This window comes from Scardinius erythrophthalmus, assembly GCF_964197995.2.
Source record: "Scardinius erythrophthalmus genome assembly, chromosome: 10".
NCBI classification, from domain to species: Eukaryota; Metazoa; Chordata; class Actinopteri; order Cypriniformes; family Leuciscidae; genus Scardinius; species Scardinius erythrophthalmus.
This window is the reverse complement of record NC_138230.1, coordinates 8510858-8528271: the sequence shown is the minus strand read 5'-3', so window position 1 is coordinate 8528271 and position 17414 is coordinate 8510858.

Here is a 17414-nt window from a genome sequence, read left to right as displayed (position 1 = left end):
CATATTAGATGCGCGCATCAACCGTCGAGTCCGCTGTTGAAGGTGACGATTAGCTATCCTCACGCGTAACAACACATACGAATACATAATTTGACCATCGGGTACGAATACTTAAATCAGAGAAAATTATTGGTGCGGGTGGATGATTTGTTTTTGGCTGCGGATTCGGGTGACGTTGGAGCTCATCCGTGCATCTCTAATTATCCAGTGTTTTGCTTTCCGCACTATTTTCAAAAATCAGCAAAACATTGCTCTCGTAAGGCGGAGAAAAAAATACTCCACTGTGTTGAGCCTTCGTCCTCCATCGCACCATTAATAAGTCATGTGATCGCAGTTGGTGGTGTCCACCTGAGTTGACGTCCCTTTTTTAATGACGTACGACTCGCATTTACTGGGGAATATCCGATTTGTCTGCTTACATGGCACACGCAAATGCACGTATCCGATTCATATCCGATTTATTACCACATATGAATGAGGCCTGAATCCGATCTGAGAAAATCGGAATCCAAGCGGTTTTTTCCTGCTTACACGTTCACTGGTCATATCCGATCTGTGCCAAATGAGAGGAAAAAATCGGAATTGGGTCACTTGAACCATGCAGTGTAAATGGGGATTTTTTTTTTTACATAAAAATCAACCATATTATGATAATACATACATAAATCTTTTCCGGGGCCGGGTCGCGGGGGCAGCAGTCTAAGCAGAGATGCCCAGACTTCCCTCTCCCTAGACACTTCCTCCAGCTCTTCCGGGGGAACACCGAGGCGTTCCCAGGCCAGCCGGGAGACATAGTCTCTCCAGCCTGTCCTCTTCCCCGGGGTCTCCTCCCAGTATTAATAAATTATCAAAGCTGTGTCTAATTGCTGTGATAAAAGCTGTGATAATACTCTGGTAAATCAGATGGTAGCCTAATACTTCAATATATATCAGAACTGCATGATTACCATATTCATACACTACACTATGGATCTTCAAAGTATACATAAAAAACACCATGATATTATGATCATGGTAATAACAAAAAAAATTAAAAGGAGAAGAAGAAGAAGAAGACATTGTAGGTCTATTACCAAGTTACCATGTCAAATGTTTAACCATAAGAATGGAATAATAGACAAATTTCAACACACATCAGAATTATTTAAATGCTATTTTTTTTATTATTGATACAGTTATATACATCTTCAAATAAAATATAGGACTGTTAAATATCTGATGGTGCTGATATGAAGTAGAGATACAAATATGAAACTGCAGAAAAGATATTTCCTTCTATCAGGACATAGTAGAGATTATTCTATTAAAGATGCCTATTTATATTGCTGTTTATGTTTAATGTCTTTTGATCTGTATGAAAATTGAGCACAGCTTCTTTTTACAGTAGATAGTGATTAGTACAAATACAGCAGCCGCACACTCAAAAACTGTGCAAGATCAATTTATTAGCAAGCTTTCGGTCTTGCGACCTTCTTCAGGCATACAAACAAAGTGAATGTGGCCATACAAAAGGGCTCTTGCCAATCACCTCTCCTAATTGCATAATGCCAGACACCTGTGTTGACATAGCTAAGGCTACAGGAATAGGGAACATGGGAAATGTAGTTCAACATAGCCTATATCAAGTATAGCCTTAGGTACATGGTCTACTGAAAACAAAAACAAAAAAAACAAAAAAACACATAAATTACATCAAAACTTCAAATAGAAAAATAGAAAAATACATTACATGATAACCCTGCATCAACACAAATAGAAAGAAACCACTATTCTATGCAAATATCAGGCTGTAACCATCATGAAGCATATAATAGTCTATAGTGATGAGATTAAAGGAACACGCTCATATCAAACTCCTCATTAAGACCCAGTGGTTGTAGAGCTTCTAACATATAGATCCAATACAGCTCTCTCTGACATAGTCGCCTGTCAACATCACCTCCTCTCTGAGAAGTAACCTGTTCTATTCCCTGAAACCTGAGGGAGGATAGAGGATGTGAATGGTTATTAAAATGGCGGGCAACAGGATAATTCATATCATTTCGTCTTATTGAACTTTTGTGTTCACTAATTCTTTGCTTCAGAGGGCGAATAGTTTTACCAATATAGATCATATCACACGTGCATTTAAGCATATATACAACATTTTTAGTGTTGCATGTGATAATCCCTCTTACTGGAAAAGAATTCCCTGTTCTAGGATGTGTGAAAGTGTTTGTTTTCCACGTATTGTGGCACTGGGCACAGTTACCACAAGGGTAATTTCCATGTTTGAGGGGAGCTAAAAGTGTCTGTCTGGGACTTGGTAATATATTGGCTCTTATCAATTTATTTCGTAGGTTTGCCCCCTTTTGTAAACAAAAAGGGGTGGATCTTTGAAATGTTGAATAAGAGCTGGGTCTGAGGTCAAAATGTGCCAATATTTAAGGATGGTACTCTTAAGCATGTGAGCCTGAGGGGTATAGGTGGTAATACAGGTTACTGAAAAATTGTTTTCTTTCTGGATACTTTTTGTCAATAAGATCTGTCTTGATTTCGAAAGGGCAGCCTGATGGGCGTCCTCAACACACTGAGCAGAATAACCCCTTTCTAGAAACCTTTGTTTCATTTCCAAAGACTTTTCTATGTAATCTTCATCAGAATGGCATATGCGCCTCAGTCTATAAAACTGACTCTTAGGTAAGCCATTTTTCAAGGCTTTAGGATGGGCACTACTTGCCAAAAGGAAGGTGTTACGGTCAGTGGGTTTCCTATAAAGTGTGGTAATGAGGCCTCCATCCTTTAACTCAATCCACATGTCAAGAAAAAATACACGTTGTATATCATATTCAGTTGAGAATTTTAAATCAGCATAGACACCATTCAAAAAAGACACAAACTCTAAGAGTTCTTCCCTTTTCCCTTGAAAAAGACAGAATATATCATCAAGATATCTGTACCACTTAAGAATTTTTTGACAAAAGGGGTTCCTGTCAAGATTGAAGACAAAGTTACACTCAAACATACCCATATATAAATTGGCAAAGTCTGGAGCGAAGGTGGAGCCTATAGATGTGCCTTTTAGCTGTAAATAAAACTCCCCTACAAAAGAAAAGTAATTTAGCTTAAGGACTAGAGAGGCCAATTCACAAATGAATTCACTGGGGGGGAAATCAGTGCGATCTTGGAGGTAAAAACCTAAGGCCTCTAATCCTCGTTCATGGGGTATATTTGTATAGAGGCTTTCTACATCTAATGTGACCAGAAAAATATCACCAGGTAGATCTTTAATTTCTGAGATTTTATTAATGACATCAGTTGAGTCCTTGATGTAGGATGGAAGTTTAGAAACATACGGCTTAATATAATGATCCACATAGTTAGACAAGGGTTCCAAAAGGGAATCATTAGAAGCCACAATGGGTCGACCTTTTGGCTCTATAAGGCTCTTGTGGATCTTTGTATGAGCCCTTTTGTATGGCCACATTCACTTTGTTTCTATGCCTGAAGAAGGTCGCAAGACCGAAAGCTTGCTAATAAATTGATCTTGCACAGTTTTTGAGTGTGCGGCTGCTGTATTTGTACTATTTTCTATGATTATTTAGTTTAGCAGCACCCACGGCTGGACTGGCCATTGGGCATACCGGGCATTTTCCCGGTGGGCCGACGTGCTTTTTGGGCCGATACATCTCATAAATACATAATTTTTATTATTATTATTTTTTTTTTTTTTTTTAACGGCCCATAAAATTTGTACATCGGCGGCCCATTCGTTTTGTTTTGTTTTGCTTAATTGGCGGCGCTGGGTTTGTCCCGGTGTAATGCGTTGGTCAAAAAAAGTCAGTGTTAGTTTATTTTGTCAGACCAGCCCATGAAACACGTAGATCAGCGGCCAATTGGTTCTTTCCTTGATTGACACTGGGCTGGCCCAATCACAACTTTAAACGAGTGAGCGAGCGTGCAGCAGTGTCAGTGTGTATCTGTCAAAATAGATGAAGAAACGCAAGGAATGTGCAGATAAATAGCGTGAAAAAATATAAACAGGCCCTTAAAGCAGACACTTTATGTGTCAAAATATATGTTTTCTGACCTTTATCAGCTCCAGCGGCAGATGATGATAGTGAGGACGGAGGATCAGGAGAGAGATGAGAACGTGTAGAGCCTGCGGTAGGCAGAACTACTCGGTTACTATCGTAACCTCAGTTCCCTGAGATAGGGAACGAGTATTGCGTAGCTATACGCAGTGGGGAAACTCCTTTTCCTCGATTTACTGAAGCTTTTATTTAAAACGCATTTGCAGCTGCACAGCTAGCACATTGAGCGTGGCTCGCTCATAGGCTGTGCTGCAGCAACTGCTTAAACCAATGGCGCGGGCGCCTCAGACAGGCCACCAATGAACAACATTGTACGTCAGAGCTCCCAAAGGGGGCGTGGCCTTAGTGTATATCAGAGCCCCGCATTCGCCATTATAGCAGGTTCCTCGACTGAAGCGACAACTCATCAGGTTACTATAGTGCGGCCGGCTACGCAATACTCGTTCCCTATCTCAGGGAACTGAGGTTACGATAGTAACTGAGTAGTTCCCTTTCGAACGGTCACTTCGTATTGCGTAGCTATACGCAGTGGGGACGCCATGCAAAACGCCGCACCAACAGTAACTGGTTGCCACTGAACTCAGGACCCCTGAGCTCAACAAGTCCGAACCATATAAAATATATTTATATATATAGACCAGACACCGTCGGGCCTTATAAAATATATATGTCGGTATCAATACCAACCCAATATACTAATGAACCCGGACACCGTCGGGCTATTTAGTAAATTAGAAATTAACCAGCAAGCGGGTTTTATATATATGTGAATGATTATGCACAGTACACTGTAGAGAAGACCGGGCACTGCCGGGTCTTCATCATACTGAAAGCACCTTCGCATGCAGAGAAGGAACTTCCATATTATAGAATTTCATAAATGTGGAAGGCGAGGACCAGCTGGCCGCATCACAAATATCCTGAATAGGAAAACCAGATGACCAAGCCCACGAAGAAGCCATGCCTCTAGTCGAATGGGCTTTAATACCTATGGGGCAAACCTGACCCATTGAAGTATAAGCCATAGATATAGCATCCACAATCCATCTAGACAGCCTTTGCTTGGTGACTGGATCGCCTTTGGATCGGCCACCAAAGCAGACAAATAGCTGTTCTGACTGCCTGAAAGACGCAGAACGCTCTAGATAAATTCTCAGTGCCCTGACAGGACACAGAAGATTCACCTCCCCATCTTCGGCAGAGGGGGGAAGGGCTAATAACGTAATGACCTGTGCTTTAAACGGAGTTGAAAGCACTTTAGGCACATAACCATGTCTGGGTTTGAGGACGACCTTAGAGTCACCTGGGCCAAACTCCAAACATGAAGGGCTCACAGAGAGCGCCTGCAGATCCCCTACTCGCTTGATAGATGCCAGTGCCAGCAGGAGAGCAGTCTTTAGCGAGAGAGGTTTCAAATCAACCGACTGTAGCGGTTCAAATGGTGGGCCCTTTAAGGCCCCTAAGACCCTGGAGAGGTCCCATAGGGGCACAGAAGGGGGCCTGGAGGGGTTAATCCTCCTAGCACCCTTCAAAAACCGCACCACCAAATCATCCCTTCCTATCGACTGTCCAGCTATCGGGGCATGATGCGCTGCAATAGCTGCCACATACTCTTTGAGCGTGGACGGGGAGCGGCCCGCATCCAACAGCTCCTGCAGGAAGGATAATATTGTATCTACCTCACATGACTCTGGGTCCAGACAGTTTTTCGAGCACCAGCTGGAAAACACTGACCATTTCAAAGCATATAGGCGCCTAGTAGACGGGGCCCTGGCTTCAGAGATAGTGTTTAGGACCTTCCTTGGAAGGTCCCCGGGTACCCGTTTAGGGGCCACACATGGAGGGCCCATAAATCGGGACGCGGATGCCATATCGTTCCTTTCGCCTGGGAGAGGAGGTCTTTCCTCGTCGGAACAGGCCAAGGGACTGTGTCTGATAACTGAATCAGCTCCGGAAACCACGGTCTGGATCTCCAGAGAGGGGCCACCAGCAGGACTGGGCACCCGCTCTCCCTGACCCTCTTTATGACTTGTGGAATCATCGAGACAGGGGGAAAAGCATATAGGGGGCGATTGGGCCAACGATGGGTCAACGCATCCCTGCTCTTCGAGAAGAACATCTTGCAATGAGTGTTGGATCTCGAGGCAAAAAGGTCTATTTCGGCCTCTCCGAACACACTCCATATCAGACGAACCGTCTGAGGGTTTAGGGACCACTCGCCTGGGGGAGTGTTGCCCCGTGAGAGCATATCCGCGCCCAGATTCTGAACGCCCGGGATATGCATTGCTCTCAAAGAGCGCAGATTGCTCTGTGCCCATATAAGGAGTTCTCTCGCTAGGGCATACAGGCTGCCTGACCTGATGCCGCCCTGGCGATTTATATAGGCCACCACTGACATGTTGTCCGTGCGGACCAGGACATGGTGGCCTTTTAGGTTTGTTAGTAATGCTTTCAGGGCCAAACCAACCGCTTTCATTTCCAGACAGTTGATGTGTAAGCTCTGCTCCGTGCTCGACCAGAGGCCGGAGACAGGCTTACCCTCGTGCAGAGCACCCCAACCTAGGTTGGATGCATCTGTAAACACTACTTTCCTTCTGGAAACTACTCCCATGGTCACACCCTTGATGTACCAGTCCTGAGCTCGCCAGGGAATCAGGGCTCTTATACAACCGTAATACACCATGATGTGCAGGCTGCCGGACTGCCATGCATAGGTTGGCACACGGCGTTTCAGCCAGTGTTGCAGCGGGCGCATGCACAGTAATCCCATACAGAGTACTGGCGATGCTGCTGCCATGAGGCCGAGAAGTTTCTGAAATTTTTTCAGGGGCGCGCGCTCTCGCGCTCTGAACGAGGCTGCTAGCGTCTGCACTGCGAGCGCGCGCTCTCGTGTGAGCCGCGCTGTCATCTCCACTGAGTCTAAAACTGTGCCCAGAAAAACTACAGTCTGGCTGGGTGTCAGTTTGCTTTTGGCAACATTGATTGTGAGACCCAGGCATTTCAAATGGCCGAGAATCAAATCTCTGTGAGCTACCAGCTCTGCTCTCGATTGTGCTAGCACCAGCCAGTCGTCGAGATAATTCAGCACGCGCACTCCCTGATGTCTCTGGGGAGAGAGCGCTGCCTCCATACACTTTGTGAATGTACGGTGTGATATATGCACTAAATATGCCTTTGCACCCACCGCAGGTTGCGTTCTCGCTTGGATTTGTTAAAGCCTAATGTTGCCTCTGTGGTGGAAAAAGCACAAATCCAACTGTGCCAGCAACGTGAAGTGCATGCTAAAGACAGAACATTTTCTGTGGGTGACAAAGTATGGGTGCGTGATTATCGGAGGGGAAAGAAGTGGACACCTGGTGTTGTTTCAGCAAAGACAGGCCCTGTATCATACACTGTCGATGTGGGACTTTCAGTTCACTGGAGACGTCACGTTGATCAGATGTTGGCACGTCTAACTGACTGTAACAACGGAAATGAGACGGGACCTGAGGTCATTGAGGATCCTGAGGGGAATCTGACAGATCCTTGTGAATATCCCAGGTCAGAAGAAACTTCACCGCCTAGTCTCGATCCAATCCAGACTGGGTCAGCACAACCTGTTGATTCATTCCCAAGTGAAACAGGTGAAGTGTTACGCACTCCACACAAAGAGTCGAGGAGATACCCGGAACGTGCCATTAAGCCCCCGATACGGTTTAGCCCTTAAGGTTTACCTTGGTGGTAAAAGTTGATTCTTTGTAGTAATTTTGACAGTCATGGCACTGAGGTTAGTTAAAAGAATAAGTACAACACAGTTCACTGAATGATGATAGTGTTCAATCACAAATGTTCTATATTTTTGGCATTACTCTAAGTACTGTGTTAGACAGGAGTATGATTGTGTCAAACATGTTATATAGTAATATATATAGAGGGAGAGATGTAAAAAAAAAAAAAGGTTACACTGTTCATGTTCTTATTAAGTGTCTATGTAACAATGTTACTATGTGGGGAGGAATATGTGATATATGCACTAAATATGCCTTTGCACTAGAGGGCGCTCTAGCTCACCCCCTTTTGTATGTTGTGTAAAACATGAGGAAGACAGAGTTCCCAAGTAAACAGAAGTGAATCAACACTGCAATCGTCTCCGCTTATCATTGTGTTATATAAAGACAAAGATATAACATACGGGGTGCCAGGGACAGGCCGAAGGGCAGGACCGTGTACTGATAGGCTTGACCCTCGAAGGCGAATCTCAAAAATGGCCTGTGACGAGGGTTTATCTGAGTATGAAAGTACGCGTCTTTCAGATCCATTGTTACAAACCAGTCTCCAGGGCGAATTTGCGCTAGGATGTGTTTGATAGTCAACATTTTGAACGGCCGTCTCATGAGAGCTTTGTTCAAATGTCTCAAATCTAGTATGGGTCTGAGACCGCCGTCTTTTTCGGAATTAGAAAATAACGGCTGTAAAACCCTGAATATGTTTGCGCTGGAGGGATTAATTCTATCGCCCCTTTTGCTAACAAATTCTGTACTTCGGCGCGAAGCACGTGACCCACGCTGCTTCTCACTGAAGACTCGACTACCGCCTGAAATTTTGGGGGTCTGCGAGCGAATTGGAGCGAGTAACCTCGCTTTATAATGTTTATGACCCAACTCGACACACCGGGGATGGCTTGCCAGGCCTGCACCCGTGTGGCTAGGGATTGAACCACTGAATGGGATGAGTCGCCTACACTGTGGGGACTCTCTACCTTTACATTGTGATTTGTGCACATATCGAGTGTTTGAGTGACTGTACCAACTTTTGCTTGTGGGGAAGTCATTCTTACAACATGGAGGGGGCCACCTAGTGTAGGGGGACCGTGAAACCATGGGTTGTGTTTGTGAAACATGCTCTTTTTGTGCTTTATTTGGGTCGCCGTGAAAACGGCGTTTGTTTGTAGAGGCGCGCTCACTGCTGCGGGCCTGTTTCCAATAATAAAATCCCCAGCCGCCTGAACTAAACAGGGAGCTGTGGGAAGTATAGCGGGTCTTTTTGAGGGTGGTCCGGCTAGTGCGAGACACGAGCCCTCTCGCTTCATCCTTGCTAGGATGACTTCGGCGGAACCGGTTCACTCACAGCGCTGGGCCGCGGGCCTTGGCGCCGGGGCATCGGGTAGCGCTTTGTCGGTCTCGGCTGGCGGAAGGTATCAGCCGCAGGGCGGGGCTGAGATACCTGCTTTGCCGGTCTGACCGGTTGCGGCGAAGAGGCTGGCTTGGTCTTGGACGCCGAGCTAGAGCGTTTCGGCAGGAAGTGTCGCATTGCCTGGGACGCCTTCTGTGCCTCGGTGAATCTCTCCGAAAACCCTTTGACCGCCGGGCCGAAGAGGCCGGAGCTGGACACGGGGGCGTCGAGGAAACGTGTCTTGTCCGTCTCCCTGATCTCCGTCAGATTCAGCCAAAGGTGGCGCTCTAGCACTACCAAGCTAGCCATACTCTTACCTATGGCCTGTGCTGTAGCCTTCGTAGCACGCAAGGCTAGGTCCGTAGCGCTCCTCAGATCGCTGAAGGCTTCCGGATCCGGGCCAGTCTCGTCCATGGACTGGAGGAGCTTGGCCTGGTAAACTTGAAGCACGGCCATGGTGTGTAGAGCTGATGCAGCCTGGCCAGAGGCGGAATACGCGCGTCCGGCGAGGGCTGATGTAGCTCTACACGGCTTGTTGGGGTGGGTAGCTCTAGCTCGCCAGCTAGCCGCCGTGTTCGGGCACAAATGAGCTGCCACAGCCTCCTCGAGGGGCGGCAAAGACTCATAGCCCTTTTCCGCTGCACCGTCCACTGAAGAGAGTGTCGCGGAAACCGATGAACCCACCCGTGCTGAGTAGGGTGCTCGCCACGCCTTAGTCAGCTCCTCGTGGACCTCGGGAAAAAATGGCGCTGGTTTGTGACGTGGGGCCTGTTGGCGCCCCGAGAGAAACCAGCCATCCAGCCGACTACGGGGCGGCTCCTCGGGCGAGGCCCACTCGAGGTCGAGGTCCGTGACAGCCTTAGTCAGGATCCGAAGCATTTTGGCGTCGGAGTTAGTCCTGGTCGCTGAAAAACTGCCTGATGCCTCAGAAGCTTTGGCGGGGTCGAGAGAGCCCGGCCATTCCTCCTCAGACGCAGTAATCGACAGGCTGTCGTCGTGTTCGCCCGATCCTCCGAAGGAGACAAGGCCCGCCACGTGGTGGGGGGGGCGCAGGTCTCCCTCGAAGAAAACCGGTGAGGGCGTCGTCTCTGGAGAAGGCGAGGCACGCGGGGACACGGCCGGCGTGCTTTCGCTTATCTCCATGGTCTCGGGGGGCCTTTGGCTGCGGCGCTTCTTCTTCCGCGGCTTAAGTAGTGCCGGGAAGGGAAGGGCGGGTGACGCGGCATCGCCGTCTCGTAAGAGAGCTAGCCGGGTGCGCAGCACGGAGATCGGCATGCTTTCGCAGGCCTCACATCCGCCGGCGGAGAGCGCATTTTCCGCGTGGGCAGCTCCCAGGCAGGAAATGCAGCTCGCGTGTCCATCAGCCTCGTGCAGCTTGAGTCCGCACGTGGCGCAGGATGAAACAGGCATAATTAAAAGGATATGATCGTCGTCGTCGCCGGATAGCCACAGGTGAGACGGCGTCAGGGGGAAAACGGCTTGAGTGCGTAGTCCGCTGAAAATGCTCGCTCAGGCTGAAGGGCTTGTTCTACGGCGAAGCTTGCAGTATCGGTCAGAGACATGCAGTTGTCGCTGAAGGAGTGAAATCTGCTATAATGGCGAATGCGGGGCTCTGATATAGACTAAGGCCACGCCCCCTTTGGGAGCTCTGACATACAATGTTGTTCATTGGTGGCCTGTCTGAGGCGCCCGCGCCATTGGTTTAAGCAGTTGCTGCAGCACAGCCTATGAGCGAGCCACGCTCAATGTGCTAGCTGTGCAGCTGCAAATGCGTTTTAAATAAAAGCTTCAGTAAATCGAGGAAAAGGAGTTTCCCCACTGCGTATAGCTACGCAATACGAAGTGACCGTTCGAAAGGGAACTACTTTCAAAACACTTATTAAGCCATGATATCATGAGTGTAGGAACCCATAACCCAGTTACAGATTATTTCCACATCTGCATAGTTGACGATTACTGCAATTCAATAGAAATTTAATGAGAGGTGTTTGTAAACCATGTTTTCTGCCAAAATAAAAGCTTGATGCAGTTTGCGTCAAAATAAAAGATCATGTGCTTATCTCTTTCAAGTATAGAAATTGGTACAACACTAATTATGAAAGTTTCCTTTATTTTTTAGTGCATTTGTTTTACAAAAATATGGCTATTACTGTCATTGGATTAATATTATAACTATTATTATGTAGTAGATGTAATGTAAATAGACACTGTAACTAAAAGAGGTTTGAATTTTTCTTTGTTTAATTTGCACACTGAATATGGGGTGGAGCTTTTCATTTTGAACTCTCAAAGTGCACCAGATTGATGAATTTAACATTAAAATGCACAAAATTTTCTCACGGGGGGGGGCATGCCCCCGAACCCCCCTGGAAAACCGAGGTCCACCCACCACAGTTTTACCAAAAATCCTGTAAGAAACACTGGTATTGCTATGCCAATGCAGCTTATAGCTTGTTTCAGGATTCATCACTGTGTAGTATAGTTCAACTGTATTAATAAATGTCACATTTTTACTTATTTCATCTGTTAACTCTCACTCGTTCCTACTCACTCATTACATGGCATTAGTGGTTTTAATGAATAGGAGTTGGTATGCATATAATTAAGGGCCTGCAAAGATGGGTGGTGTTTATGATCATATAGTGGGCCGGTCTGGCCCAAAATGCCCGGGCCGATTTTTTGTCCCAGTCCAGCCCTGGCAGCACCTCACTATAAGACTTCATTGATGGATGAGCGGTGGCTTTTTCTATTTTCTATACAGTAGATAGTGATAAAATAAGGTCATCGTTTTGAGGAAAAGGAATGTAGAAAGCTAGTCACATATTCTGGTCTTTTCACATTGTTCTGTGTCCTGAGAGAAAGAGTAGAAAACTTGATCTCTTTAAAGTAAATCAGTCACAGTAAAGAAACTCATAAATTATGACAGAATTATTATTTTTGTGTGAAAAATCACTTTAAGATTCTCTGAGGCCTCTGTGCTACAGCATTACTGTAGATAATGTTCACTGGGCGCTATATAGTTTTAATTTAATTTGTTTAGTGATTTTTTTTTATTTACTTTACTTGGTTGAAATATGTTCTTTGTGAGTGCTATGTCTGGTAAATAATTTTTGATTGTGCATCTTTAGTCCTAATGATGATTAATAATGATGCCTGCACCACTCATTAATGGATGAATATATTGGATCCACATTTAATGCACTGTTTGTGTATTGAGTGTGTGTTGCAGTATTTAACACATGATGGATTGAGTGATTGTTAAGTTCTGATGGTTTTAACAGAGACGGCAGAACAAATGTTCTGTCCACTGAGGTTTAGGACACTAGATGAAACCAAAGACCCCAGAGAACGGCTTTAATGGACCCGGAGTCTCTCCTGAGACAAAGACACAATTTTCATATTTCCATAAACAGAGTCGACTGCATCTAACGGAAGAGTCATGAGAATTTCTTAAACCAATGGCTGCAGATTATGTTTATAAAGGGGTTTGGAAAGATTATTTCTGCTTTGTGATGTTTTTAATCCTCATATTTTATGTAAAGTAGGTCTATTTGTACTTAAAATGTATATGGCTGTCATTAACAAAATGTCAAACCAATAAGCTGCATTATCATTAAACTTCATTATCACAGAACTTAGCTTTTAAGGAACTCAGTGTCTCCATCAGTCCATCTTTCCCACTGGATGTGTGTGGAAAGTCTGATCAGTGATTGTGTCGTTCTTCAAGTATTTGCCTGTTGGATTCAGCAAATCCACACTAAAGTTCCTGAGCTTCCTGATCTTTGTGCTTCAACATCCTGCAGTGAGAAACCTGTAATTCTGCCATCAGTCATTACAAATTACATGTTCCATCGTCATCTTTTAGTTTTACATGCCTTTATTTAAGGTAAAAAAAAAAAACTGTCTGAATTTGGCATCTGGTAAAAACGAGTACATTTAAATTAAAACTGAAAAACTTCACATGAAGGGTTTATTCATGATTAGAGATGTTAGGTTGAGTTATATAGGCTATGCAGGATTTCCATAACCTTATATTCTTATATTAAACTGCATATTTTATCAGACATTTTGTCTCAGAAATGTATATGTACATGTATAGTTTAAAAAAAAATAGAAAACATAATTTTACTGAACCTCAAATATCTGAAAATTGTTGTTTATTATGTAACAAACATTTAATGAAAGGAAACACAACACAGGAGCAGTTTTACAGAAGCCATTCATATGTAAAAATACATCAAACATTTAAAAACAAAGTTAAAAGTATTCTTTTGAAAGCAACACAAATAGGAAGCCATCTGTTAAATCATAATAATACGTGAATATTTCATGTGAGACTTATTAAAAATGAATGGATAAAACACTAATTCATGTGCATTAAAATAGTGCACTGTAAAATTCACTGTTTAATACAAACAACATTTTCTGTCCACATTCTAATACATTATTACATGATTCAATCCTGTCTCGTTGAACACACACCTCACATATTAACACTCAGTGTGTGTTTTGTTCAGATGTAAGTTTCATTGAGGAATGTTGCTGTTGGAGGGAATTTAAAGGCCTGATGTTAATGCAAACACATGGAAAATTACTCAAACGTAAAATCAAAACTGAGTCACTTTGGCACGAAACACGTTCGGTTCAAATGATTTGAGTTTATCATTTAAACTGTGAAATACATTTACACAATCTAATGTATTGTTATTGTTTAGAGATTTTTAACATACAGATTTGGGAGAATGTAACACCTAAAATGTATATCATGTATATCATACATGTATAAATGATGTCAAACGTTTTATAAATGTGTGTCTATCACACAGCGCTCTGTTCTTCAGCACATCTACAGAAGCAGTTTTGAATTATTTGGCATTGCAGTTTTTGCAGAGAATCTTTGTCCCGTCGGGGAAGAATCCAGCGCCGACCAGAGACACCGAACACTCAGAACACTTAAAACACGACTGATGCCACTGACGATCCTCAAACGACACGTACTTCCCTTCTCCAAAACCTGACAAAAACATTGAGAGGAGTTTCATTTTGAGCAGCCGTTTCTAAAATCTCTATAACAACATTATCATCATTTCATATGAACATCATTTAAATTGTTAATAAACATTGATAAGGATGCACTCTAAGAAAAGTGTAATAAAAATATGGCACAATGTGTTAATGATGGAATATTCCGTATCGATGTTTCACAGGTGTTTTACCCGTATTTTGATTTATGCATTGCATTGTGTTGTGATGTATGGCTAATATAAAAGTCTGTAAACTTTACTGTAAACAGAACTTTTCAGTTTTTTATGGATTTTTTTTTTACTGCGTTGTTCTGCTAAAGATGATTTACTCAATGTTGTTGCAAACTTATATTGCTTACTTCTGTGTAACAAAAGAAGTTCTTATAGACATAATGAAAGTGAATGGAGACTGGGGCTGTTGAGCTTTTTATAAATGAAAAAACAAAAACAAAAAAAAACATGGTTTATGCAACTTGTATGTTATGTTTAAGTATGGAAAGGACAAACTACCTTACATATTGCCAGCTCCATTACAACCTGCAAGAGCATCCTTCTCCCATTGGTCACGGCTGGGAGCTAGTGAATGGAAAGTGTCGACCAGGGGTGCGTTTCCCGAAAGCATCGTTGGCCAACTATGGTCGCAAGTTCATCGCAATGTCCATTGAACTCTATTGGTAACGACGGAACTTGCGACCATAGTTGGCCAACGATGCTTTCGGGAAACGCACCCCAGTGCGTAACACCCTGCCCCCTTGCCCCAGCAGCTCACACCTCATGACTGCTCAGATGAGAATATCAGTGATGATGAGAGGAGTCAGTGTGGAGATTCAACAGATTCAGATGAAGAGTCTTTTTGTTAAAATGTTAATAAAAAACAACTCCAAGCTAAATAATCTCCTTTGTTTTTTATGGGTGAATATACATACACCAAACTTTACAGTTGTATTCGCAACTATATTGTGGTTTGTCCAGAGGGATTTGTTGATGCATCATTCTTGGCCTGATTTATATGACATTTTATGGCTAAAAATAGGGCCGAAATGAATTTAAGGCTATTGGCAGTATTTTCTGATTTACAGGGTTCAAAAGGAGATATTCTTGTAATGTATCTTGTAATGTCTTTTCATTGAATATATCAACAAAATGCACAAATAATTTTGAACCTTGTTTTTTTCAATGGTCAGATTCGTCACTTCAAAATATATGCAAATTAGCGCATATTTAATTAGATATAGCCTGATTAGCATATTTAAACAAAAAATTACAGAAAACTTGCAATACATTTTTTCCTCCTATTCATGCGAGTAATCAACTGGCAAAGTTTCATGGTGATATCTGCAAGTTAAAAAATGTACCCTATTCACTATAGTGTCTCGCCTTAAAGAGCCAAAAATTGGTGGCCATCTTGAATTTGAAGGTCAAAAATAGGTCAAATCAATAAATCTACTTCATTTATGAATTGCATGACCCAAATAGCCTCAGAAACCATGTATTATGCAGAACTGTGGCCAAAACCATTAAAAAGTTCATTTCCAGCTTGGCTGACGGCAGCCATTTTGGATATAGGGCCCTTAAAAAAATTTCCCCACATTTTTGTGAGGGGCACCCCGACTAATTTTTTTCTTTAACCTTTATAGATGACAAATCCAGTGAGAAACGAACCTTCCCTCTCCACGGTCACGGAATTACTATATATGACCCAACTACTGGTTTGTATAAATCCCTCCTCTCGAGCTTCTCTGCTAATGTCTCTCTACTGCTAAAATAACTCACTACCACAACAAAATGAACAATTCTTCTGACTTTTCAAAACCCTCCTCGTCCCTCGTAACAGGGCACACAGTAAAACTCGCTCTTATCTGGGATGAACGACTGTCCGCCGATGGGCTTCTTACAGCCGCAACAAACACAACATTCCTCGTGCCTCGAGCAGCCTCCGTACTCCAGCCGCATTCTGCAGAAGAGAGTGAAAGTGAATGACGATGCTTCTCTCACTAGAAATTAATCGCAGTTTCACTCTTTCTCAGCATGTGATTGGCTGTTCGCTACTGATGTCACACCTAAACTCCTAAACTCAGGTTCAAAGCCTGAGCTGACAGAGAAAGTTGATGATCAGCATCATGGTACCAACCTCCGTGCTCCGCCGTCCTTCAATACCCACCAGGACCGGATTTGTTGCGGAACGGCTATACGTCCATGACTGACAGCTGAGATCACGCGAATTCACATATGATCGCGCGATATGTACTGAATTGCTGTGTAGCTCTCCAGCATCTGGCAAAAGTAGAAGCTCTGCGTATCTGCTCCGGAGGGCTGCGGATCACAGCCGTTCCGCAGGCAGTGAAAATACATATTGAGTTTTAGTCCAGGCAAAATAGCGTTTTACGACAGACTAATTGTAAAATAATTTTTTGCAGCTTAGATCTTTTCTATGAGGTGTCCAGAACAACATACTAAAAGTCCTAAGAAATCGTAGTTGAGGAAATATGTTCAATTCTCATCAATCCGAGATGTGCCAATAAGGCCAGGCAACAATACACCCCAATGGGGCTGTTTTTTTTCCCTTTACTCCTATCAAAATGAAACTTTACACAATGAAAGTACCCATGAAAAGTAAACATTTTTGTATTACAAGTTTCTTTGAAAATGAATTTTAATATGCAAATGAGCTATACACTAATCAAATATGCCCAAAATACACTTTTTCCTTTAGTCCTACCACAATAAAACTTTACATAGTAAAAGTATACATGAAAAGTAACTTTTTTTGTATTACAAGTTTCTTTTGAAATGAATTTGAATATGCACATGAGCGCCACACTTATTGAATATGTCCTAATTTGCATAGGCAGAAACACCATTCATATGTATGACAAATACATTGGCCCAATCTTCATCCAATCATCCTACTGCCAATGGGTGATGGCAATGCTGCTTTTAGACTGGCCTCTAACCTGAAAACTGCCTGGCTTGGTAGTACCTTCCAGGGGTATAACCCCCGCCGGTATAGTCTTCAGGGTCACAGAGGCACACAAGCCTCCCCACCACGACAAGGTAGCAACAACAGGGGAGGTTCTTTTTTGGTGTTTTTTCTTTTTTCTTTAACTAACCTGTATTGCTGTTGCTAGCTTCTCATAACACTGCAAAGCTACTTTACAAACGGTGG